Source organism: Chrysemys picta, chromosome 20 (assembly GCF_011386835.1).
Source record: "Chrysemys picta bellii isolate R12L10 chromosome 20, ASM1138683v2, whole genome shotgun sequence".
In the NCBI taxonomy this organism is placed as follows: Eukaryota; Metazoa; Chordata; order Testudines; family Emydidae; genus Chrysemys; species Chrysemys picta.
The window spans coordinates 6,954,005-6,979,078 of NC_088810.1; the positions used below are offsets into that span (position 1 = coordinate 6,954,005).

Consider the following 25,074-nt stretch of genomic DNA (forward strand, 5'->3'; position numbering starts at 1 on the left):
CCTCAGGCGTGGGCCCAACAAAAGGGACAGAAGTTTCCCCAGCCGCTGCCACGGCATCCACGGTCTCCATGGCCGGCACCTCCTGCTGGGCACCGTCCGGGGGCGCGGAAACAGAACTAACAACGTCGGCCCCCCGCGGCATCTTTCGGGGGGCCTGCTCTCCCTCCTCATCAGAGGGGAGGGAGAGAGCCCGCGACCTGCGGGCGCCGCGCTTCCCCCGGACGATCACCCAGCCCCCCAAGGTGGAAGAGGAGGTGGAGGGCCGGTCAGCAGGGGCGGGGTCAGAGGGCAAGGGCGATCGCTTCGGGGCTCGGGGCGGCAGGGGCGGAGGGACAGCAGGGGGGAGGGAAACCTCCCCCTGGGGCGGGCCCTTCCCCGCGGCCGGCGGAAGCCGCCCCGCCCCCTCCTCCACATGCCCCGCCGATCCAGGGTCGGCGACGGCAAGGCCCGCCCGCTCAGCCGTCTCCGCGACCAGAGCAGGAACCGCGGCAGAAGGAGGAGGGGCGGCGGCAGCAGCAGTGTCCGAACCGCTAGGGTTGCCGGCGATGACAGGGCCGGCACCCTCCCGGGCCCCGGGGGTCTCGGACACCCCTCCAGGCCGGGCCAGGGGACAGTCCCTCCGGACATGCCCCTGCGCCCGGCAGAGGAAGCACCGGGCCTCCCCCGTCGAATAATGGACCCGATAATGGGCCCCCCGGTAGGGCACCAGGAAGGACCCCTCGAGCGCCACTCCGGCACCCGCCGCCGGTGGCAGCTGAAGCTGGACCTGCCGGCGGAAAGACAGGATGTGCCGGAGGGCAGGGTCCTTACAGCCCAATGAAAGAGAGCTCAGAATGGAAATGGGCTTCCCCAGGGTGGAGAGGGCCGGCAACAGGGCGGCGTTGGGGAGGTAGGGCGGGACAGAGGTCAAGAGCACCCGTACGCCCAAGTCCTCCAGGGGTTCCAAAGGCACAAACACGCCCCCCACCGCCAGGCCTCGTTCCACCGCCTCCTGCGCGGCGGCCACCGACGCCAGGAAGAACACGGCCTTCCCGTACATCTTGGAGGCCGCCACGATGGCCGTAGGCCCCACCACCCTCGCCAACGCCCGCACATAAGTCTCAATGTGGGGCGAGGCAGGCACCAAATGGCAACGGACGCCATGCCTCCTAGTCAGCGAGGGGAAGGGGCCGTGGTCACCAGGGACAGGTCCAGAGGCGGCGGTCGGGGCGGACGACGCGGCGGCACGCAAAGAGGCGGCGGCCACCTGGGCGTATGCTCTGGGGGCCGGAGGTGGAGCACCACCAGAGCTGGTGGAAGGGATGGCAGGAGAGGGAGGGGCCGCGGCCGGTGTCGGGGCCGCAGCGGGGACCGTAGCCCCGCCCGCAGGAGGTCTGGCTCCACGGGCAGGGCCCTTGCCCTTCTTCCTCCCTTGGCCCTTCCTGCCGGTGGAGGGGGCAGCCGTGGCAACGGCGGTGTCCGGGACAGGGCCAGCCAAGGGGCCGGCCACTGGGGTGGGCGGGGGTTCAGGGGCAGGGGCAGGGGCAGAGTCCCCCGCCATTACAACCTGCAGCCGCTCCTCCCCTCCAGGCAAAAGACAACACTAGGGAAAGGCAACCACTCCCCCCCGCTAGGCTGCAGGCTGGGGAGGAGGGTGCCAATGGAGAGGGCACACAGGAGCGAAAAGAGAGGGGTGGGGCACAGGTACCAAAAAAGAAAGCCGGCTCCCCCGGCTACACTGGGGTAGGGGGGGGGACCACGACAACAGTAAAAGGGGGGGGTGAACAGTGCAAAAAGGGGAGGGGGCAACAAAACGGGGGCACAAACGCGTGCGGGGGGGCGAAGGGGGGGGGTGCACCGGAGCAGCGGCTCGAAAACAGAATGGAATGTCCAGCCAGCTGCAGCCCAAGGACAAGGAGGGGTAGGAGGAAAAACTCCAGCCAGCCGCAGCCCAAGGACAGGGCTGGGAACACAGCCAGCAGGCTAGGAACCGAGGGGGGGGGGAATGGGCACCAAAAAAAATAAACCGAAGGGGCTCAAAAGGAGGGGGGTAAAGTAGGGCCAACTAATACAAAGGGGGCTACAGGGAGGGGACCCCACCAGCGAAACGTAGTTGGGGGGCAGGAGAAGTCCAGGGCGGGGGAAAAGGTGCACCCACAGCGTTCGCGAAGCGCAGGCTCTGCCGTTCACTGCTGCAAGTAAACAGTCCCGGACGATGGAAATGGCGGGGGGAGCAAACAGCCCCGCCGAGGGGCGAAAAGCAGGTCCAGGTGGCACGCGGGGCGGCGGAGGGGTCGTCGGCAGCTGTCGGCGGTGGGGGTGGTGGTAGAGGGGGAGCAGATGGACGAAGGGGGGGGCACCGCACCCCCCCACACCCCCTTCAACAGTCCGCTACGGGGGACGGGACAGCAGGATCCCAAGTCGACCTCGGAGCTTCCTGGCAAGCGACGGCTTCCAGTCCGAGGAATTACAAACGAGAGGCTCAGTACCGTCCACACTCCTAACGCGACTGGGGGCACCACCACCCCAGGAGCAAAGATGGCAAAGTCACTCAAAACACAGTCCTCAAACAACCCCCTCCACAATCTCCCGAACCAGGGACGCAGTCTCTTCGCTCTCCGCGACGGAGGCAGCGGCTCCCACACAGGAACAACAGCAGCAGCGAGCGGCAGTCAGCCGGCCGGGCAACCGGCCAGGCAGGCAAGCAAGCAGGCAGGTGGGCCCCCAGATGGTATCGGTGTTGGTGTTGGGGGGCCGGTGCTTCTCCCTCCGGAGGCGAGGGTGAGGGGGGGGGCAGGCCGGCAAGGCCCCCCCCTCCGCACTCACTCACTCACGCAGCAGCAGCGGCAGTGGCAGCAACACGGAGAGCAGCAAGCAGCAGACGGAGAGGGCCAGGAAAGACCGGAGGGAGAAGGGAGCACAGAGAGCTCCTGCAACCTGTAGTGAGGCAGCCTGGCTCCCAGACGCCCCTCTGAGGTACGAGCCAGAACAGCCGCCAGAGTGGGCGGAGTCACTGCCTGTCCCCGCCCCCCGGAAGTCAAGGGGCGGGACAGGAAGTATAAAGGCCCGGCCCCAGCACTCAGTTGTGGCCCGACCGTGGGAGAGGGCAGACGCTAGTACCCGAGCTCCTGCTGCACCGCGCCTGCCCCGAGCCAGGTATCCTGAGGAGGACTGGCCGCGCCTGCCCCGAGCCCAGTATCCTGAGGAGGACTGGCCGCGCCTGCCCCAAGCCCGGTATCCTGAGGAGCGGACTGAAGTTCCCCTCACCGAGGGTCTGGAGGAGCTGCCCGACCTACCCAGCGCTCACTGCCCTGAGGAGCCCATGATCTGAGACATGGCGGACAAAGCTCAGGACGTACAGGTACCCATGGAGGAGGAGATGGGAAGTGGCCCAGGGATAGCCGACCCCGAACCTATGTCAGTGTGTTGCGGTCAGGATCCCCACCGACCCAGCAGCAGACGGACTGCTGCTGATAGGGCCCCGGGCTGGAACAGAGTGGAGTGGGTGGGCCTGTGTTCCCCCCTGCCACCCCATGCCAGGTGGCAGTCTCTTCTCCTACCTGCCTGAGTGCCTGAGCCCCTGAACCTACTGTTTGTTTGCTCAGTCCCTGCCTGAGGGCCTGAGCCCCTGAACTTACTGTTTGTTTGCTCAGCCGCTCTTCCTGATGGCCTGAGCCCTGTAATACGGGTGGCTGCCCGCCCAACCTAGGCCTGGGCCCACAAGACTGAACTGCTCCTCCCGCCTCGTGTAGTGAGGCGGCCTGGCTCCCAGCCACCCCTGTGAGGGATAAGCCCCTCGCCGGGACGTCTACAGGGTGCTAGATAGATCAGCACCCTCGGAGTGTGAAAAGGACCCCAAGACAGGGCCAGTCTCTGGGCTCATGTCTGTTCAGACTCTGGAGGCTTGAAAGACATGGAAACCAGTGGCTGGGTCCCCTCACAGCAGTCTGGTGGGGAAATGGATCAAAGCTTTGACAGCTTCCTAACAGGTTGTGTGGAGGTAGCTGCTTTTGCAGTCACAATTCAGTAGAGTCATGCGAATGCGGAGAGGGGTTCAGGAAGAGCTGCCACTTTTATTTCCAGCAGCGGTTGACATGGTTTTTAGTGGAATGATGAAAAAGAACAGCCCTGCTCCCATCTGCTTTGCAAACTATTATTCTGTTCCCTAGGTTGGGATTTGCAGACAGACCGAAGGAAGTTAGGTATCCAGCTCCCCTAACTGCTTTAGGATTCTTTGCAAAGCCCAACCCCAATGTCTTTTGGGGAAAAGATTTTATGTCTCACATGAAGGATAGAGGGTGACAGTCTGGACATAGAGAGCTGGGCTGGATGAGGCTGAGAAGCCAGTGGAAGGGGCTGAAGCCCAAAATAATTAAGAACAAATTAAACCTTCATATGAATTTATCCCTAATCTGTGTCCTTTGAAGAAGCAAGACTGAGGTGCAGTTTATGGGTTGATTTAATGGGAGTGGTGTCTAGTCTGATGTTCAGGCAAAAAGAGTGTAACTGTTCTGGAAAGGGATCATTTTATGGAGTGCAAGGAGGCACCTCTAGACTTTAGGGATTATGTGCTGGAACATCTACCCTGAAAGGAAAACTTGCCGCACGTTCTGTCAGTCCCAGCCCTGGTAGTGTAGTTCTGTAGCTCAGTTTACAGATACTCTTCCCTCCTGCTCTTCTGGTTTTGTGTGTCACTCCATTATTCATTTTCCCCAGTGCTGCTGCTTTCCCGGTTTCCCCACTGAGGGAGAGGGAGCAATACTGGACAACAGAGTGTCTTTCCCCCCATACAGTAATCATTGCCTACAAAGAGTTGGGAATTGACTAACAATAGTGTCAGCGTTTACAGTGGAGCAAATCCTATGCCAGCCTGGAAGGAAATTTAATTTACTAAAAAGTAAAAAAAACAACAGCTACTGAACATTTTTGAGCATTTGTATTTATTTTAATTTTTGCAAAGCGCTCGCCATCCCCCAGGGCAGCTGCGGGACAGAGCTCAGTGTCCCTCCGCTCCCTGTTACATCAAAAAGCATAAAAAATCAAGGACTGTCACAGTAATCAGCTAGAGGCCCATTCAGTATGATTCATGATTTTCAGTCAGCATTTGATTGGTGGGAGAGTTGTGAAGCAGCAGCGCAGGAAGCGTAATGGCAGGTGTCGTCATCGAAGTCAGCCAATCCGGTTTCGTCAGCGTTTGAGTTATTAATTCATGATTCTTAGTCCTGGGGAGAGATGGCAAATGGTCATTATGGTCCCAGTAACCCACAGGGAATCAGACAAGAGCCCTCCCCCACTCCCTGAAGGAGTTTAGTCCCTTTCTAGCCCCGTACAGCTGTGTGTGGCAGCCAGCATTTCACTTACAGTATTGTGCGTTGTACAGCAGTGTCCTTTACAAACTGCTATTGATGGCATTGGATGGGGAAATGAGGGAGGAGAGGGCAAGGGGAGATTTGGGGGGGGGGCTGGAACTGAGCTCTTGGATTTGTTGAAGGGAAGGGTTATTTTAGAAATTAAAACTTTCTTTGGGGGATTTGAGCTACCACTGGGATTTATGTGCTGGTTCCCACACTCCTCAGATCCCTGCCAGTGTGTCAGTATTTACACACAGAGGGGGGTTTACTCTGTCTGCCATGGGGATGCTGTTTCAATGAGACAGCATTGCACTTCCCAGCATTGCAGTCAATGGAGAGGGTGACAGGAGGGAATGGGAAGAAGCCATGTGTGCTTGAAGGGGGCAGCCCAGTGATGTTGAGAGTAGCCCTCTGCCCTGATCCTGATCTGTGGGGCATGAACCTGGTGGTGAAGTGGCTGCTGTGAGATCAGGAAAAGTGATTGTGGAGAGGAAGCATGTCACAAAGCCAGTGCTGCTTCGCGGTACATTCTTCCAGGTTTGGCTAATGGAAGCCCGAGAACACCCACGGAATTGGCGCCTATGCTCCTGAGAGGCAACAACCACACTGTTCCCCAGTTCTTTTGGGCCCCTATTCTAGGGCCTCCACATCTCCGGTGATTCTCTGTCCTTCTTACCTCTCTTCTCCCACAGCCCTCAGTTCAGGTCTTCTGCGAGAGGGCTCCCCACAGTGTTCCACACTTCAGACCCCTTTGCCTGTGAGTCCTACCCCTGCTAAGCAACATCTCCTGAGAGCCTCGATCTAGAAATAACCCTCTGCTTCCTGGCTCAGCCTGCCCTGACTCAGCTAGTTTGTCCCCTTTACCTAGGGACCTCTGCACACACCTTCCGTTCAGCAGGGTTTCCCAAAGTGAGTCCAAGTCCCACATTCAAAATTGACGTAGGCACTTAGGAGCCTGAGTCCTGGTGAAAGTCCAGGGATATGAAGTACCGAAGAGAACCTCACTTTTGAAAACGCAACTTACAGTCTTAAAACATGTAGGCGCTGGTGAGGACTCTACACAGGATATCTTTCTTTAAGGTGTGCCCTAGCTCAGGTAGAAATCATGGGCTTGTTGCAGGAATGACTGGATGAAATTCCCTGGACTGTATTATGCAGGAGGTCAGACTAGCTCAATGGAATGGTCCCTTCTGGCCTTAAAATGTATGAACAAAATCTATGAATTGTGCTAGTGGTGTTCTCTGTTATTAACATGAATTTGATCCTGGCACTCACCCATCCCCTCTCTAACTACCAGACAAGCAGGAAAATGACACCTCATAAACAAAAAGGTAAAGCTTTGTTTCTGCTCGCTAATTGTTACTCCTTGGTATGGAACTAAAGGCAGCAGCTGAAGCAAACAGTTTCATGCCATTCGCAGATGCTGCTCGGTGGGGGACCCTTCTGTGTCAGGGCTGGTGGGCAGCAGCAAGAGAGGGGGGCACTTCTTTCCTTTCACTGAGGTTGTACTGTGATATATACTAAGGGTGCCTCCTTTAACTCAAATGGCTCCAGTCTCAATTCCCATTATGAGAAGTGCCAAAATAATGCAAGAGATTCCCCATGAGAGAGAACTTGAGATACTCACCACAGATCATTTCCCCCATTTCTTTAGAGAGAGAAAAAAAGAAGAAAGTTATTTGTTTCCATTGACTTCCTGTGTCATTGGGATGAGGCTGGTTAGCTCCTATCCCTGGCAGAAGCAGCTGAGGTGCTTGTGTCATGGCAAATTGTCCCAGAGCCCCTACTGACTTCTGTTGTAGCCCAGGGTGCTTGGCACCTTTTGAAATCGAGCCTCAGGCATCTGTACTTGAAACCCACAACTGTGAGACCCCTAAATGAGTGACATCTTTTCCTCCTATTGGACTAAATGCGTAAGGGAAACGGCATAGTAAGCGAATGTCAGACAGTGAGGGCCTATCTATTTCTCCAGCACACAAACTCCTTAGAACCATATGTACACACTGAATCTGAGACTTGGACAAAAGCTGCTTTTAATCTATCTAACCACAATAATAGATGTAAGAATGTTCTTAATAAGTGAGGAGAACCTTTCATCCTCCTTCCTGCTCACTCAGACAATCCAAACTCAGCTACAGGGAATGCTAAGACACTGTCCCTGAACAGTTCACCTTTGGGCAAAGAGGAAAGCGCAGACATGTCAGATCATATTTCTAAAAGAAAATCATCGTTATAATAGAGAGTATGTTACTCCTACCATTACTTTCATTGTTAACAGCAGCATTTGTACGGGCCCAGAGCTGCTTCCCTTTGGGCAAGGGATGGAGACGAGGAGAATGGCAGCTATGGACTGATCTTGGCCAGCAGGTTATAAAGCAACACCTGAAACTCCAGATTTTGAAACATGGGTGTGACAAGCTATACCTTGGGGGAGTGTCCTGTAACCCCCATATTCCTCATTTTTATATAACTGTGATCTTACATATAAAGCATGCCTGGTAAGGTATCAGGGGAAAGCTTATGATCTGCTGAAAGACATTGTTCTATCTAAACATGTGTAGCACCAATGCATGTGAAATTATGAGAATTGTGTTGTATGGTTTTCACTAAAATATGCTGTGGGTTTGGGAGGCACCCAAATACTAGCTACACAGACACAAGGACAAGGGAAGTAACCAACACCGGGGTGGGTGCTGTTGAACAGACATCACCAGTCATTGTCTAGCAAGGGAGCTACAATGCAGTGACTCACCTGCATGACGCCACACCAAGGGAATTGCTCAACCTTGGCTGGGGACTCATGACACAAGGGCCCCATGCCTGGCCTTTCTCCTGCCCCCACCTATGCTGCAAGCAACAAAGACACTCACAGAAGACCGAAGACTCCAGCAGAGAAGACTGGCCCAGGTTTCAAGGGTGAAATCTGTACATGAAGGACTCCAATATCCAGTGGGGTGAGAAAATGTACTTAATCTAGATGTTAGCCAGTCTAATAGGGTTGAGAGCTTAGACTGCATATTTATATATTATTTTATTTTGGTAACTAACTCTGGCTTTTCACCTATCACTTAATATCACTTAAAATCTCTCTTTTGTAATCAAAACATTTATTTAACTGTTTATCTTTACCAGTGAGTTTGTACGAAGTGTGCGGCAAAACTGCTCAGGTTTGCCAAGGTTGTTGTATATCCACTTTCCATTGATGAAGTGGTGAACCAATTAATAAATTTGCACTGCTCATCTTGAGCAGTGCAAGATTGTATATTCCTGAGGTACAGAGCTGGGAGCTGGGGGAATTTGGCTGGTGCCTTCTCTGTGTGATTTATGAGCGGCTCTGGAAGCATTCATGCAATCTAGCTGAGTGTGGGGCTCCACATGTGGTTGTGCTGAGTGATAACAGCTCCTGGAGGGGTTTGCTGCTGGTCACTAGCAAGGCATTGTGAGAGACAGCCCAGGCTGGAGAGAGTTGAGGGAGCACAGCAGTCCCCCAGTCCCAGGCTGCACCCTGGGGATCCCGTCACAATAGGAACCATATTATTGGTCTAATTTACCATCATGAGAGAAACTAGGAGTGCCAGTTGCTACCCGTTAAGGGAATGGGCTTCCATCACTTAACCTGGCCTCTGTTAAAATTATCAGGGTAATGTAGCAGACTCGTAAAGTAAAGTGAATTTGCAGTACTCACAGGCACAGCACCACTGACGCTGCAAACCACTGCTCTAACTCCAATGGAGCTACATCAGTTTACTCTGGTGCATCTCCAATACAGAGATGTGGATTTACACCCATTTGGAATCTGGCCCATTGACCTCCCCGGAGTTATGGATCATTTCCACCAACTGGGGATCTAGCCTCACTCATTTTATTGGAGCTAAGACTGATTTCCATCAGTTGGGCATTTGGCCCCACTAACTTTCATCGAGCTATAGATGAGTGACACAAGTTGTTGATGTGTCCCCACTTATTTTATTGCGGCAACACCAATTTACATCATCTGGGAATCTGCTCCCTTGTATAGATGAGGTCATGTATGTGATCGCCTATGGAGATACTATTATCCCCAGTCTCAGGTATGCAGATTCACAGGATTTCCAGTGAATCACAGCTCGCAATATGTATGACTCCATCTGGGACCTGGTCATAATGAAGAGAGCCCACAGAAACGCAATAAATTGCCTACTTGTATAATGGGAGAATTGAAATTGCGATGAACACTCGGATTAACTCTTAGATACCCCTGTGGGACGTGGAAGCCCATAGCTTTGTGTTTTGGCTCACTCTTTCCACGTGTGTCTAGGCTATTCCAGCTGAACACTGGGCTTAGGGTTCAGGCTTGCTAAGAGGTACTGAGATGATATAAAACAGCTGGAGAGCAAAATAATGTTGAGTACTCACCTTAAAAAGATGTTGAGCTGGGTGCACGACCTCCTGGAAGGAAGTAGTTAGAGTAGGATCAAGACAGGCCCTTCTCCAAAATCACTTCAATGTTGTTGATTCCTCACAATGGCAACAGCTTTACCAGCCAGTTCTACACTAGAAGCACTTTGCCAGTATAGTTCTACCAGTACGCTAGTGTGCTTTTGCTGGTATAGCATATTCTCCTCTGAAATGAGGCCATATCTACACTACGGAGCATATACCCCCATAGCTCCTAGAGTACAGGCTGCATATGCTGATTTAAGGACTTGTTCTGACGTAATAACACCACCTCCCCGCTTGACGTTCAGTAAACTGAGAGACTCAGTCTATTGTCAGTATAGTTGCCTCTATGCTGGGAATTTTTCAGCGTAGTGTTTTTCACACTGCTAGCTGATATATTGATGTTGGCAGAACACTGAAGTGTACACCAGGCCCAGCAATACCAGGAAAAGCACAGTTTTGCTGGTTATAACTGCAGTTACAGTAGTCATGCCTGACCAACGTGATTGCCTTCTATGATGAGATAACTGGCTCTGTGGATGAGGGGAGAGCAGTGGATGTGATATATCTTGACTTTAGCAAAGCTTTTGATATGGTCTCCCACAGTATTTTTGCCAGCAAGTAAAAGAAGTATGGGCTTGATGAATGGACTATAAGGTGGATAGAAAGCTGGCTAGGATGTCGGGCTCAAGGGTAGTGATCAACATCTCGATGTCTAGTTGGCAGACGGGATCAAGCGGAGTGCCTCAAGGGTCGGTCCCAGGGCCAGTTTTGTTCAACGTCTTTATTAATGATCTGGATGATGGGATGGATTACACCCTCAGCAAGTTCACAGATGACAGTAAGCTGGGGGGAGAGGTAGATACCTTGAAGGGTAGAGATAGGGTCCAGAATGACCTAGACAAATTGGAGGATTGTGCCAAAAAAAATCTGATGAGGTTCAAAAAGGACAAGTGCAGAGTCCTGCATTTAGGACGGAAGAATCCCATGGACTGCTACAGGCTGGGGTCTGACTGGCTTAGCAGCAGGTCTGGAGAAAAGGACCTGGGGATTACAGTGGATGAGAAGCTGGATATGAGTCAGCAATGTGTCCTTGTTTCCAAAAAGACTAACAGCATATTGGTCTGCATTAGTAGGAGCATTGCCAGCGGATCGAGGGAAGCGATTATTCCCCTCTATTTGGCATTGGTGTGGCCACATCTGGAGTACTGCGTCCATTTTTGGGCCCCCCACTACAGAAAAGATGTAGACAAATTGGAGACAGTCCAGCTGAGGGAAACAAAAATGATTAGGGAGCTGGGGCACATGACTTAAGAGGAGAGGCTGAGGGAACTGGGCTTGTTTAGTCTGCAGAAGAGAAGAGCAAGGGGCCTTCCAGAGAGGATGGAGCTCTGCTGTTCTCAATGATGGCAGATGACAGAACTAGGAGCAATGGTCTCAAATTGCAGTGGGGGAGGTCTAGGTTGGATATTAGGAAACACTATTTCACTAGGAGGGTGGTGAAGTACTGGAATGGGTTACCTAGGGAGGTGGTGGAATCTCCTTCCTTAGAGGTTTTTAAAGCTCGGTTTGACAAAGCCCTGGCTGGGATGATTTAGTTGGGGTTGGTCCTTCTTTGAGCAGGGGGTTGGACTAGATGACCACCTGAGGTCTCTTCCAACCCTAATCCTCTATGATTCTATGACTTTTGCCAGCACAGCTATGTCAGTAAGGAATCAAACCTCTTCACACCCCATACAGATCGAGCTATGCCAGCAGAAGTCTATATGTAGGCATGGCCCCAGACAGCTCTGTGATGGGAAACAGTCCCCCTATCTTTGCTTCTCAGGGGTGAGATTAACCTCCAGAATCTGGACTATGGGAGCTACCTTTCGTGACTCTGATCCCTCAAGATAAGAATTAGAGATGATCAACATTTTTCATAATGAATTTTTCCAAGCAAATTGTCAGCTTTTTTTTTTTACAAAATCAGAAATGAAAAAGTTTTGAATTTTTTTCACCGCCCCCCCTTCTTTCTTCTTTTATGGAGCTGTTTGAAAAATTATAAGTGTGTTTATGGCAAATTTCAAAGGAAAATAGCATTTGAACTCTATTTGCAAACAGGACTCTGGGGAATCAACAAAATTCAAAACATTTTTGGTTTTATTTTTCATAATTTTCATTGGAAAAAAATCTTTCTTGAGTGGCAACAGCTAATATAGACCCTGTAATTTTATATTATAGTTGGGATTATGTTTTCCAATCTGTATTATTTTGCATTTATCAACATTGAATTTCATCTGCCATTTTGTTGCCCAGTCACCTAGTTTTTTGTGAGACCCCTTTGTCACTCTTCACAGTCTGCTTTGGTCTTAAATATCTTGAGTAGTTTTGTGTATCATCTGCAAATTTTGCCACCTCACTGTTTATCTCTTTTTCCAGATTGTTTATGAGTAAAATAATATATGGAGGTATACCTATCTCATAGAGCTGGAAGGGAGCCTGAAAGGTCATTGAGTCCAGCCCCCTGCCATCACTAACTGGACCAAGTACTGATTTTACCCCAGCTTCCTAAGTGGCCCCCTCAAGGATTGAATGTACAACCCTGGGTTTAGCAGGCCAATGCTCAAACCACTGAGCTAACCCATCCCCCTGGTCCCAGTATGGACTGCTGCGGGACACCACTATTTACCACTCTCCCTTCTGAAAATTGACCATTTATTCCTACCCTTTGTTTCCTAACTTTTAACCAGTTACTGATCCATGAGAGGACCTTCCTTCTTATCCCATGACAGCTTACTTTGCTTAAGGGCCTTTGATGAGGGACCTTGTCAAAGGCTTTCTGAAAATCTAAGTACACTATATCCATTGGATCCCCCTTGTCCACATGCTTGTTGACCCCCTCAAAGAATTCTTGGAGATGGGTAAGGCATGATTTCTCTTTACAAAAACCATGTTGACTCTTCCCCAACAAATTATGTTCATCTAGGTGTCTGGTAGTTTCAACCAGCTTGCCCAGCACTGAAGTTAGGGTTACCGGCCTGTAATTACCAGGATCACCTCTCGAGTCTTTTTTTTTTTAAATTGGTGTCACATTAGCTATCGTCCAGTCATCTGGTACAGAAGGAGATTTAAATGCTAGGTTACATACCACAGTTACTAGTTCTGCAATTTCACATTTGAGTTCCTAGAGAACACTTGAGTGAATGCCATCTGGTCCTGGTGACTTATTACTGTTTAATTGATCAGTTTGTTCCAAAACCTCTTCTAATGGCACCTCAATCTGGAACAGTTCCTCAGATTTGTCACCTAAAAAGAATGACTCAGGTTTGGGAATCTCCCTCACATCCTCAGCCATAAAGACCGAAGCAAAGAAGTCATTGAGTTTCTCTGCAATGGCCTTATCGCCCTTGAGTGCCCCTTTAGCATCTGGACCATCCAGTGGCCCCACTGGTTGTTTAGCAGCTTCCTGCTTCTGATTTACTTAAAAAAAAATTGCTATTACTTTTTGAGTCTTTCGCTAGCTGTTCTTCCAATTCTTTTTTTGGCCTTCCTAATTATATTTTTACACTTCACTTGCCAGAGTTTATTCTCTTTTCTATTTCCTCAGTAGGATTTAACTTCCACTTTTTAAAGGATGCCTTTTGCCTCTCAGTGCTTCTTTTACTTTGTTGTTTAGCCACGGTGGCACTTTTATGGTTCTCTATGTGTTTTAATTTGGGGTATACATTTAACTTGAGCCCCTATTATGGTGTCTTTAAAAAGTTTCCCTGCTGCTTGCAGGGATTTCCCGTTTGGCACTGTACCTTTTCATTTCTGTTTAACTAACTTCATTTTTGTGTTGTTCCCCTTTCTGAAATTAATGCCACGATGATGGGCTGCTGTGGTTTTCTCCCCACCATAGGGATGTTAAATTTAATTATATTATGGTCACGATTACCAAGCAGTCCAGTTATATTAACCTCTTTGACTAGCTTCTCCAGGACTACCTTCTCCAAGAAGTAGTCATTTAAGGTGTCAAGAAACTTTATAGCTGCATCCTGTCCTAAGATGACATGTACCCAGTCAATATGGGGATAGTTGAAATCCCCCATTATTATTGAGTGGTCTTTTTATAGCCTCTCTAATCTCTCTGAGCATTTCACAGTCGCTATGACTATCTTGGTCAGGTGGTTGGTTGTATATGAAATTACTATCCATAGAGATTCTATGGTTTGGTTCATTTAAGATTTTTACTTCATTTGACTCTGTTTTTTTCACATCTAGTGCCACTCCCCCACCAGCATGACCTGTTCTGTCCTTCTGATATAAAGAAATAGTATTTTTCAATTCACCTCATACAAGGGCTGTAATGAAATCTCTTTTGTGTGAAAGTGCAACTTTCAAATGTAGATTTTATTTTAAAATAACTGCACTCAAAAACAAACCATGTAAAACTTTAGAGCCTACAATTCCACTCAATCCTACTTCTTGTTCAGCCAATCGCTAAGACAAACAAGTTTGTTTTCATTTACGGGAAATAATGCTGCCTGCTTCTTATTTACAATGTCACCTGAAAGTGAGAAAGGCCTTTGCATGGCATTTTTGTAGCCGGTACTGCAAGGTATTTACATTTCAGATATGCTAAACATTCGCATGCCCCTTCATGCTTCAGCCACCATTCCAGAGGACATGCTTCCATGCTCATGACACTTGTTCAAAAAAAATAATGTGTTAATTAAATTTGTGACTGAACTCATTGTGGGAGATTGTATGTCTCCTGCTCTATGTTTTACCCACATTCTGCCATATATTTCATGTAATAGCAGTCTCTGATGATGACCCAGCACATGCTGTTTGTTTTAAGAACACTTTCATTGCAGATTTGACAAAATGCAAAGAAGATACCAATGTGAGATTTCTAAAGATAGCAACAGCACTCGACCCAAGGCTTAAGAATCTGAACTGCCTTCCAAAATCTGAGAGGGACGCGGTGTGGAACATGTTGTCAGAAGTCTTAAAAGAGCAACACTCAGATGTGGAAACTACAGAACCCGAACCACTCAAAAAGAAAATCTACCTTCTGTTGGTGGCATCTGATTCAGGTGATGACAATGAACGTGTGTCAGTCTGCACGTTGCTTTGGATCATTGTCAAGCAGAACCAGTCATCAGCATGGAAGCATGTCCTCTGCTGTCCAGCTGTTTTATATAATCATTCCAAAGTAATTTTGAGTACTCACCCCTACAAAAGCTTCAACTGGACCCACAACCGCCTGTAAGAAAATAGAGCAGGATCAAGAAACACCTTCTCCAAGATCATTTCAAGGTTGTTGATTCCTCACACTGGCAATAGTGTTACCAGCCAGTTCTACTCTAGGAGTGCTTTGCCAGTACAGTTCTACCAGTATACTAGTGTGCTTTTGCTGGTATAGCCTATTCTCCTCTGAAAGGGAGATGAGGCCATGTCTACACTACAGAACCTGTGCCTGCATCGGCCCTAGGGTAGAGGATCCACATGCTGACGTATACTTTTTTGAACCCCATACAGATGGAGCTATGCCAGCAGAAGTCTGTATTGTAGACATGGCCCCAGAGAGTTCTGCAAAAGGAAACAGCCCCCCCATCCTTGCTTCACAGGGGTGAGTTTAACCTCCAGAATTTGGACTATGGAAGCTTCCTTTCATTACTCTCATCCCTCAAGATAAGAATTAGAGACGATCGACATTTTTTGTAATGAATTAAAAAAAAATGTAATTTTTTTCCAGAAAACTAATTAATACTTTTTTAAACAAAAGTTTTACTTTTTTTTTTATTTACTTTCACCCCCTTTTTTTCTTCTTTTCTCGAGCTCTTTGAAAAATTATAAATGTGTAAATTTCAAAGAAAAATAGCATTTCAACTCTATTTGGAAATTGGACTGTGGGGAATGAAATGACAAAAATCAAAACTTATTTTGGTTTTTATTTTCATTATTTTCATTGAAAAAAATCAGAAAAATGGAAGAAACTTCTTTCATTACAAATTTCATATTGAAACAAAATCTTTTTTTCATGAAAAATAAAAAATATATTAAGTAACATTTTCAACTTGCTCTACATTTTTCTCATTTCAAAAATGACGAAGCATCCAGTTTCTAGTTTTCAAAAAAGATAAGAAACATATGAGGGGAGCTCAATGCACAGCTGAGTGTAGTCACCACTTTTGGGAATGAAGTCTAAGTCATCTCTGCTTGAGCCCACGAAGAATGAGATCCACTAGATCAGGGGTCTCAAACACGCGGCACGCGGGCCGGGGCTCTTCTGTGCGGCCCGCCAAGCTCCCTGCGCTCCCGCCCCTATGCCTATCAACAGGCCAGGACTCCCTGAAGCGGCTAGCAGAATGTCCCTTCAGGCCGGGAGGGAGTGGGAGGAGGCAGAGGGCTCCTGCGTTGCCTTGCTTCAAGGTACCGCAGCTCCCATTGGCCAGGAACAGGGAACCGCGGCCAGTGGGAGGTACCTGGAGGAGCAGCAGCAGGGAGCCCTGTACCCACCCCCGCTCACCCAGGGGCCATGTTTCCGGCTGCTTCCTGGAGCTGAGCAGCGCAGGGGCCAGGAGCCTGACCTGGCCCCAATGCGCTCTGCTGCCACCCCGGCGCCACTCTAGCTAAGTGGCGCCAGGCCGGAGCTCGCACCCCGCACCCCTCCTGCACCCCAACCCTCTGCTCTGAGCCCCCTGCTGCATCCCACACCCATCCTGCACTCCAATGTCTTGCTCTGAGCCCCCTGCCACACCCCACACTCCTCCTGCACTCCTTGCCCTGAGCCACCTGCTGCACCCTGCACCCCAACCCCCTGCCGCACCCTTCACACCTCTTGCACCCCACACACACCAACTCCCTGCCCTGAGACCCCGCCGCACCCTGCACCCCTCCTGTACCCCGTGGTGGCAGGGAAGGGGCAGTGTTGGGGTGGGGACTTCGGGGAAGGGGTGGAAAGGGGCTTGAAAAGGGTGGGGCCTCATGGAAGGGGTGGAGTGGGGCAGGGCCGGGGGCAGTGAGGTCGGGGTATCAGTGATGTGGCTCTCGAGCCAATGCAATAGTCCTCATGTGGCCCTCATGGTCATTTGAGTTTGACACCCCTGGACTAGAGTCTAAACAAACGAGGAAAACAAGATATCAGAATGACCTATGTATGAACAAAATGCAGCTGTTGCTCACTATTGTCTGTAACAAAAGGTATAAATGCTTGCTGTAATTGTTTACCTGTGGAGAGACCTGTTTAGCTCTCTCCCTCTACGCAATTGCTTGAGAAAATAAAGTATCTTACTTGCTGTACCCAAACAAAAAGTGAGAACTCTGTTATTCTCTGACACTGTCCATAGTGATACTATTATCACCGCTCCAGATGTGCAGAATGACAGCATTTGCTGCCAATTACAGCTCCCAGTGTGTATGATCCTACTAGGCAGTGGTTCTTAACGTGGGTATAAAGAACAGGTCCCACGGAATCCCCACAAAATGGCTACTAGTAGAATAGAAGAATTGACACTGCAAAGGACATTTGGATTGATTCTGAAACACCCTTTGGGATTTAGACACCTATTCCTTCGTCTCTTGCTCCAAATCTTGCACATCTGTCCAGGCTATTCCAACTGACCAGTGGCTTAGGGTCCAGGTTTGCTAAGAGCCACTGCGGGAATAGAAAACAGCCTTACAGCAGATCAAATTTGGAATGCTCACCTCAGGACTGCTCCCAGGTACGTCCTCAGCAGCCTGTAAGGAAAAAGCTGGGAGTTACTTGATCCTACACTTTCTCCAGTATCATCAAAATATAGCTACTTCCCTCCCATTGTCCATAGGTTAACCACGCCATGTCAGGAGCACCTTGTCAGTACAGCTATCCCAGTGTACTAGTGCGCTTTTCTGGGTGTAGGTTATACTAGCGCATTCTGAGCTAAATAATCACTACAGGGAAAAGTACAGTTTTGCTACTATAACTGTATCTGCACTAGGGGCTTTTGCCAGCACAGCCGTGTCACCCAAGGACCAAACATCTACACACCCCAGACCAGCACCAATTTGCCAGGGGAAGTCTGTAGTGTAGACATGTCTCCAGACAGGTCTGTGATGGCAGCCTTCCCACTTCCCTTCTTTCTCAGGGCTGGGATTAACCTCCAGAGTTTGGGGGTTTCCTTACTGCTTGGGGTAAGAATTAGAGCTGATTGAAATTTATCCACATGAATTTTTTGAAAGAAATTGTCAATAGTTTTTCAGCTTTTTGGACAAAATCAGAAATGAAAATGGTTTACAATTTCCTCATTTAAGGTTCCAACCCCCTTTCCTAGATTTTCACTCCATATTTCCCTTTGACTAGAGCTGTTTGAAAAAATGGTGTGGTTTAGGACATTTAGCACACAAAATAATTGCATACGTCAACATTTTTGAAAGTGTTTTTTTAAAGAAAAGCTGAAAATTTCCTGCTTTTACTTTCTCACTGAAAAGGTGGTTAAAACTGGGGGGAAAGGGTGTGTGAAGAGAAATGGAGGATTAAGAACCAAAACTTTATCCATGTTCAGGGCCAGTGCTACCATTAAGGCAAACTAGGCAGTTGCCAGGGAGCCAAGATTTGGGGGTGCCAAAAAGCTGGGGGTGAGCTGGGGTGGGGAGCTGCTGCACGGCTCCCCAGGGGGGTAGCTGCCATGGGGGGAGCGCCTCAGGGCAGAGGGGGGGAGCTGCTGTGTGGGGTCACCTCAGGGTGGGGGGGCAGGGAGCTGCCACAGGGCTGGGGGGGGCGCAAGGTGGAAGTTTCACCTAGGGCTTTCACTTCCCTCCCATTGTCCATAGCTTAACCACACCATGTTCACACCAGGAGCACACTGTCAGTATAGCTATCCCAGCGTACCAGTGCGCTTTTGTGGGTGCAGGTTATACTAGCACATTCTAAACTATATAATCTATAGGGGTACAAGCAGAGTTTTGCTGCTATAACTGTGTCCGGGGGCTTTTGCCAGCACAGCCGTGTCCGTCAAAGATCAAACATCTTCACACCCCAGACCGACACCGCTATGCCAGCAGAAGTCTGTAGTGTAGACAAGGCCTCATATAGTCAACATTCCCACTGCCCTTCTTTCTCAGCGCTGGGATTAACCTCCAGAGTTTGGCAGTTTCCTTACTCCTCCAGATAAGAATTAGAGCTGGTTGGAATTTATATAAATATATTGTCCATTGTTTTTCAAAAATTTTTCTTCTTTGGAGAAATTGAGAAGTGAAAAACGTTTGCAGGTTTTTTATTTATGATTCTCACCCCCCTTTTCATTTCACCAATTATGTCCCTTTTTCTGGAGGGGCTCGAAAAATGATGTGTGTTTTAGAAATTAAAAAATAATTGCGAGTTTCAACATTTTTTACAAATTTTTTTGGAACTCTGATATTTTAATGAAAAACTTACATTTTTCCCCCTTTACTTTTCCACTGACAAGGGCGGGAGATGTAAAACCAAAGCTTTCCCCATGTTTTGGTTTTCATTCTTTGTGTTAAAAATCTCAAGAAATTGGAAGACACAAATTTTTACATGAAACTTTTCATATTAACCAAAAAATATTTGGTTGACTAGAGCTGGTTGAAATTTTTTCATTAAAATAATTTTTCGACTTAAAAGTTGTTTTCAGACAAGGTTTTGTAGAAAAAAATCATTTAGATGAAAAATATGAATCTAAAAAAATTGGGTGAAAAATGTTGGTGATTTTGGTTTTCCAAAACTAAATATTTGTACTGAAATTTTCACAATGTGTTTTGAAAACCAAAACTGTATGGTTCTCTTTTTCAATTAAGAAACCAACAACATTCCCTGGGCTCTTTTTAAAACTAGAAGAAAAAGATGAATTTAGAAGCTCTTTTATTGAACTGAGGAGAGATGAGGGTCTTTCCTGGACGCTCACATAGGCTAGGAGGAGATTTTGAAAAACACAGTGAGCAGTTATGCACCCAGCACTCCTCGGGGGCAGTGTCGTTCAGTGGCTAGGTCACTGGATCATGAGTCAGGAGAGCTGTACAGGTGGTACTGTCATACAAATAATAATAACTGACTGCCCAGGTTACTCCAGCCAAACACCGGGCTCAAGATTTGGGCTTCTTAGAGACAGCACGATAATATAAGTGTTCCTGACAACGAAGTAATTTCTGAATAGTCATTGGCAGGCACTAAGGATATCCCCACCATCTGACAGGAAATCAAACCAGAATGAATTGATCCTGCTCTTTCTGCATTATCATCCAAACAAAGCTAATTTCCGCCCAGTGCTGGCAGGAAACTTTGGTTTTAAAAACATTCCACCTCCCCATTATTCTTCCCATCAGAATTAATCGCTAGAATCTATGAGAACTGGATCTCATTTATTTAGTCTGACATCCCATGGTGAGAAATAATATTCCTAGATTTTAAGGCCAGAAGGGGTCATTAGAATCATCTAGACTGACCTCCTGCATAACAGAACACAGACTCTACCCAGTGACTCCTGCATCTAGCCCATCACTTCTATTTTATTTAGTGCATTATTTTTAAAAAGATCCCATCTAGATTTAAAGATTTTCAGGGATTAAGAACATGTCTACACTCCCACTTATGTCAGAAAAACTTATGTCTCTTGGGAGTGTAAAATAAATACCCCCCCGAGTGACAGACATTTCGCCAGCATAAGCGGCAGTGTGCACAGTGGTATGTTGGTGGGAGAGCTTCTCTGGCCAACATTACTACCCCCACTCCTTGGGGGTGCTATAATTACATCAACAAGACAGATCTCTTCTGTCGCCATAAAGCGGCTACATGACCTATTACAGTGGCACACCTGCATTGGTACAGCTGTGCCCCTGTAACGTCTCTAGTGTAGACATAGCCAGAGACTCCACCACCTCCTAGGTTAATCTTTCCAATGGTTATTTAATACTGTTAAAAACTAGCACCTTCTTTCTTGATTCAATTTGTCTAGTTTCAGTTTTATATTGTTGGATCTTGTCCTCCTTTGTTTGATTAAAGAGCCATCTCCCATCAGAAATCTCTTCCCCCTGCAGTTACGTGTATACCAGGATCAAGTCACCTCTTAACTGTCTCTTGGTAAATTAGATTGCATGGCTTGTGTTTGCACTCCCTGGGCTCTCTCAGCTAGCCTAACCTCTGACCCACCTCTGGAGGCCAATAGGCTTCCTATGTTTAATCTGGCTAATGTAAAAGCTCCAAAGGAGTGTCAATTCTGAATACTCAAATACACGCTCCGTATAAATCGTGCATTAACCTACAGGAAAAAAAGTTATTAAAACATTAATTACTCATTGCTGCTCTTTCTCTGGGAGCAGTGAAATGAAAATGATGTCCTGAAAGGAACTGGGCTCAAACGTCTGCTGGTTGGGAAATGGAAGCCAGTGTGGTCTGGTAAAAAGGGAGATGGGCTGGGAGACAAGAGCTCGGGGATCTGCTCTGGGCTCTGCTGCTGACTTTTCCGGTGACTTCAGATGAGTTGCTTTCCCTCTCTGTGCCTTTCTTTCTTCTCTTTGCCTTCCTTTATTTATTCTTATTGGTCACTGTTAAATGGGACTCCAACTGGCAGGGCTGTGAGCATGGGAGAGCAATCAGGGTCACAGGCCTCCAGCCCAATACTCATTGGGGTCACAAAACTTTTCTGGTGCAGGGCCATGGAGGCAGGGAATATCGAGTTCCTACTGGGGCTGGGGCCAGGTGCAGGGAGGGGGGGCAGCAAAATTCTCCCAGGGCCAGAGAAGATTTCTGCCCCCAATGATTATTGGGGGGGAGGGGGACTGTGATCCTGATTGCCCCCCCATACGCACACCCCTGCCAGTTGGAGTCATAGATACCAGCGTGGTGTCAGTATGGTGATCCCAGAGTACTACTGCACTTTTGTCAGTGTAGCTTATTCTAGCTGACTCCCAGTGAAATAATCTCTATGGCAAATGCACAGTTTTGCTGCTATGAACGTGTCTCCACAAGGGCAATTTGCCAGCAAAGCCACGCCGGTCTGAGATCGAATATCTTCAGTCCCCAGACCGACACCACTTTGCCAGCAGAACTCTGTAGTGTAGAAATGTCTCCAGACATCTCTGTGATGGGCAACATTCACACTGCCCTTCTTTCTCAGTGCTGGGATTTATCTCCAGAGTTTGGCCATTTCCCTACTGCTCAGGATAAGAATTCGAGCTGGTTAGAATTATTACATTTTTTTCTCTCGACTGACTCCTAAATAACACAGAGCACAGAATCTCCTTTTCTGAAGATATCCCATCAAGATTTAAAGACTTTCAGTCATTAAGGCCGTATCTACACTACCATTTACATCGGCAAAATTGATGTGGCTCAGTGGTGTGAAAAAAATACCTCCTGAGTGACATATGTTTCGCCAGCACAAACAGTAGTGTGCACAGCGCTATGTTGGTGGGAGAGCTTCTCCCGCTGCTCGTTGGGGGTGGTTTAATTACGTGGATTGGAGAGCTCTCTGCTGTCAGCATAGAGCGGCTACATGAGATGTTACAGTGGCAGAGCTGCATTGGAACAGCCGTGCCGCTGTAAGGTCTCTGGCATATACGTAGCCAGAGACTCCACCACATCCTGGGTTAATCATTCCAATGGTTAATTAATACTGCTAAAAGTTTTCACCTTCCCTCTTGATTCATTTTGTCTAGCTTTAGCTTTGGAGGATTGGATCTCGTCTTCCTTTGTTTGCTTAAAGTGCCATCTGCCATCAGAAATCTCTTCCCCCCGCAGTTACTTGTATACCAGAATCAAGTCATCTCTTAACTATTTCTGTGGTAAATTAAAGAGATTGTGCTTCTTGTCTTTAGACTTCCCAAGATCTCTCAGCTAGCCTAACCTCTGAGCCCCCCTCTGGAGGCCAATGGGCTTCCTATGTTTAATCTGATTTAAAGGTCCCAAGCTAATGTAAAAGCTCCAAAGGAGAGTAAATTCTGAATACTCACAGAAACGCCCCCTCCAGATCCTCCATCAACCTACAGGAAAAAAAGCAAGTTACTAAAACATTAATTATTTGTTGCTGCTCTTTCTCTGGGAGCAGTGAAATGAAAATGATGTCCTGAAAGGAACTGGACTCAAAAGACTGCTGGTTGGAAAATGGGAGCCAGTGTGTTCTGGTAAAAAGGGAGCTGGGCTCGGAGACGAGAATTTGGGGATTTCTTCTGTTATTCCCTCTCAGATGACATGTGGCAAAATTAATCCGATAGCGATGGAGTCAGCCTAGATATCCTTGATAGGATACAATTTACAGTGAGTTCCTATGACTGTTGCCAAGAGGAGTGCATTCTGTGTCATTTCGGAAGAATCTCTTGTGAGATATTTAGTGGGAACCCAAAGGAACTGTGGGACACTTCATGCGTGTCCAGTGGACTTGTAGAAGAAGAGATCATCCTCCCATGAAGCCATGGGAAATTCTCAGGAGGCCTCCAGTTTGGATGGGCATGTGTCCCAAAACTCTTGGGATAGCTCCCAGGTGCAATGCATTCTGGGTGAGGTCATCGACCCCCTTTCAAGATATTTCATGGGTGCCCAAAGGAATTGTGCAGCGGACAGCCTCCCATCAACCCTGGCAATCTCATATAAGTCTCCCAAATGTGTGTTCACCTGGAGACCCTCTGAGGTTGCTCCCAGCAGAAGTGCCTTCTGAGTGATATCAAAAAGCCTGGTCTGGCATGCCTCATTATTACCCCAGGTACTGTGGGAGAGGGAGGTCAACCTGCATTAAGCCTCTGGAGATTTCATAAGCCCTGTGGAGTGGGTGGACTTTCCATGCTGCCTTCACAACATGGGCAAATGCAGCCAATGCTCCTCGAAGGCAAACGTTACCAGACATCAAACTAGCTGAAACGCGGTCCATTCACTGATGTGTGTGAAGTTACATAGCATAGAGAGGATGCATAGATCTGTTAGTCTTTAAGGTGTCATCAGACTCCTTGTTGTTTTTGTAGATACAGACTAACACGGCTACCCCCTGATACTTGACAGCATAGAGAGCTAATCTCTGGTACTTACGCTGTTGTTGTTAAAGGTGCCATGGTCCACGTCGCCGGTCTTTACGCTACCGGAGCCCTGCAAGTTGGGTAATGTTTATTCTGTAACGATGATTTATATATCTGGGCATGTGGCATATTGATTCCAGTGCTTCTCTGGACAATTTACCCCAGTAGGAATCTGGCCTCATTGATTGCTATGAAACTACAGCAAATTTACATGAACTGGAGATGTGCACCAACTTCATTCTCATCCACTGGTGGAAACCAAGAGATAATCTTTGGTAAAGCTCCGACATTCCAAGGCTGTAAATTTGTTATAGAAGCCTGGACTGATGGGAAAAAAAAGGTTTGGGATGGCATTTGGGTAGAGAGATTCGCCAGCAAAGGGTTGGGCTGTTAGTGAGCAGCGATACAGAATACTTTTGACGCAAAGCAGGATAGTCCAATAGGAAAGGTGACTGCTAATAGCCACCGCTGACCATAACTGATTTTTCTGCTCCAATAGAAGGAAAAGTTAGCAAAACATACTGTTCAGCTCCCCACCAGGGTATCAGGGGTTGTATCACTGAGTAATTAAAGAATTGACACACCTGATCAGAACAATGGGCAGTCTATCTTAATATCCCTGCCTCAGCTGGGGCAGAGAAATGAGTCCTTCTCCCATAAGCATCCTTTAACCTACTTTGAGTTCACATGGGATGGGGACCTTCTGAAGTTGCTCCAAGCAGCCGTGTCTTCTGGGTGATATTGGAAATCCGCTTGTGGCATATTTATAGCAATGCAGGGGAATTGTGGCAAAGGTGGTCAACCTGCCATAGTCCTGTGGAGATTTTCGTAAGCCCTCTGCAGCAGGTGGCATTTCTAAACTGCCTTTGTAACATGGAAAAACTGTGGGAAATGCTCCTTGCTTGGTAACCTTTACCAGACAGGAAACCAGCTGGAGCAGGGTTTATTGACCTGGTATGTATAAAGCTACATGACCTGAGGAGGGAATCACATAGTATTTATGCTGTTGTCATTAAAGCTGCTATCACCCACTTTGTCGTTATTGAAGCTACCAGAGCCCTGTAAGATGAGGGATATTTATTATGTGTATTATGGTAATTTCTAGAGGCCCCCTCCTGACTATCCGTTGACCAAATGGAGCTACAGACAATTTACATCATCTGCGGGAGCTGGCCTCATTGACTCCAGTAGTTCTACGGGCCATTTACAACAGCTTGGCCCTGCTCCTAACATCATTCTACCCAATCCTGGAAACCTGTTCAGCCCCATACCAGGCTACCAGAAGTCAGGTCATGCAGTAACTTAAGAACTGCTGTTCTAGATGAGACCGATGGGCCAGTGTAGCCTGATATCC

General features: G+C 48.2%; 2 long non-coding RNA genes across 2 annotated transcripts in view; both read right to left on the minus strand.

Annotated features, from left to right (window-relative positions):
* Nucleotides 1-25,074, minus strand: part of LOC135976848 (uncharacterized) — a 1,653,704-nt gene that overhangs the window by 1,499,245 nt on the left and 129,385 nt on the right. The gene's annotated exons all lie outside the window — the stretch shown is intronic.
* Nucleotides 17,426-25,074, minus strand: part of LOC135976849 (uncharacterized) — a 98,056-nt gene continuing 90,407 nt past the window's right edge. The window contains exon 4 of the long non-coding RNA XR_010594140.1: nucleotides 17,426-17,459. This is a non-coding gene — a long non-coding RNA (uncharacterized LOC135976849). The remainder of the gene's footprint in view (nucleotides 17,460-25,074) is intronic.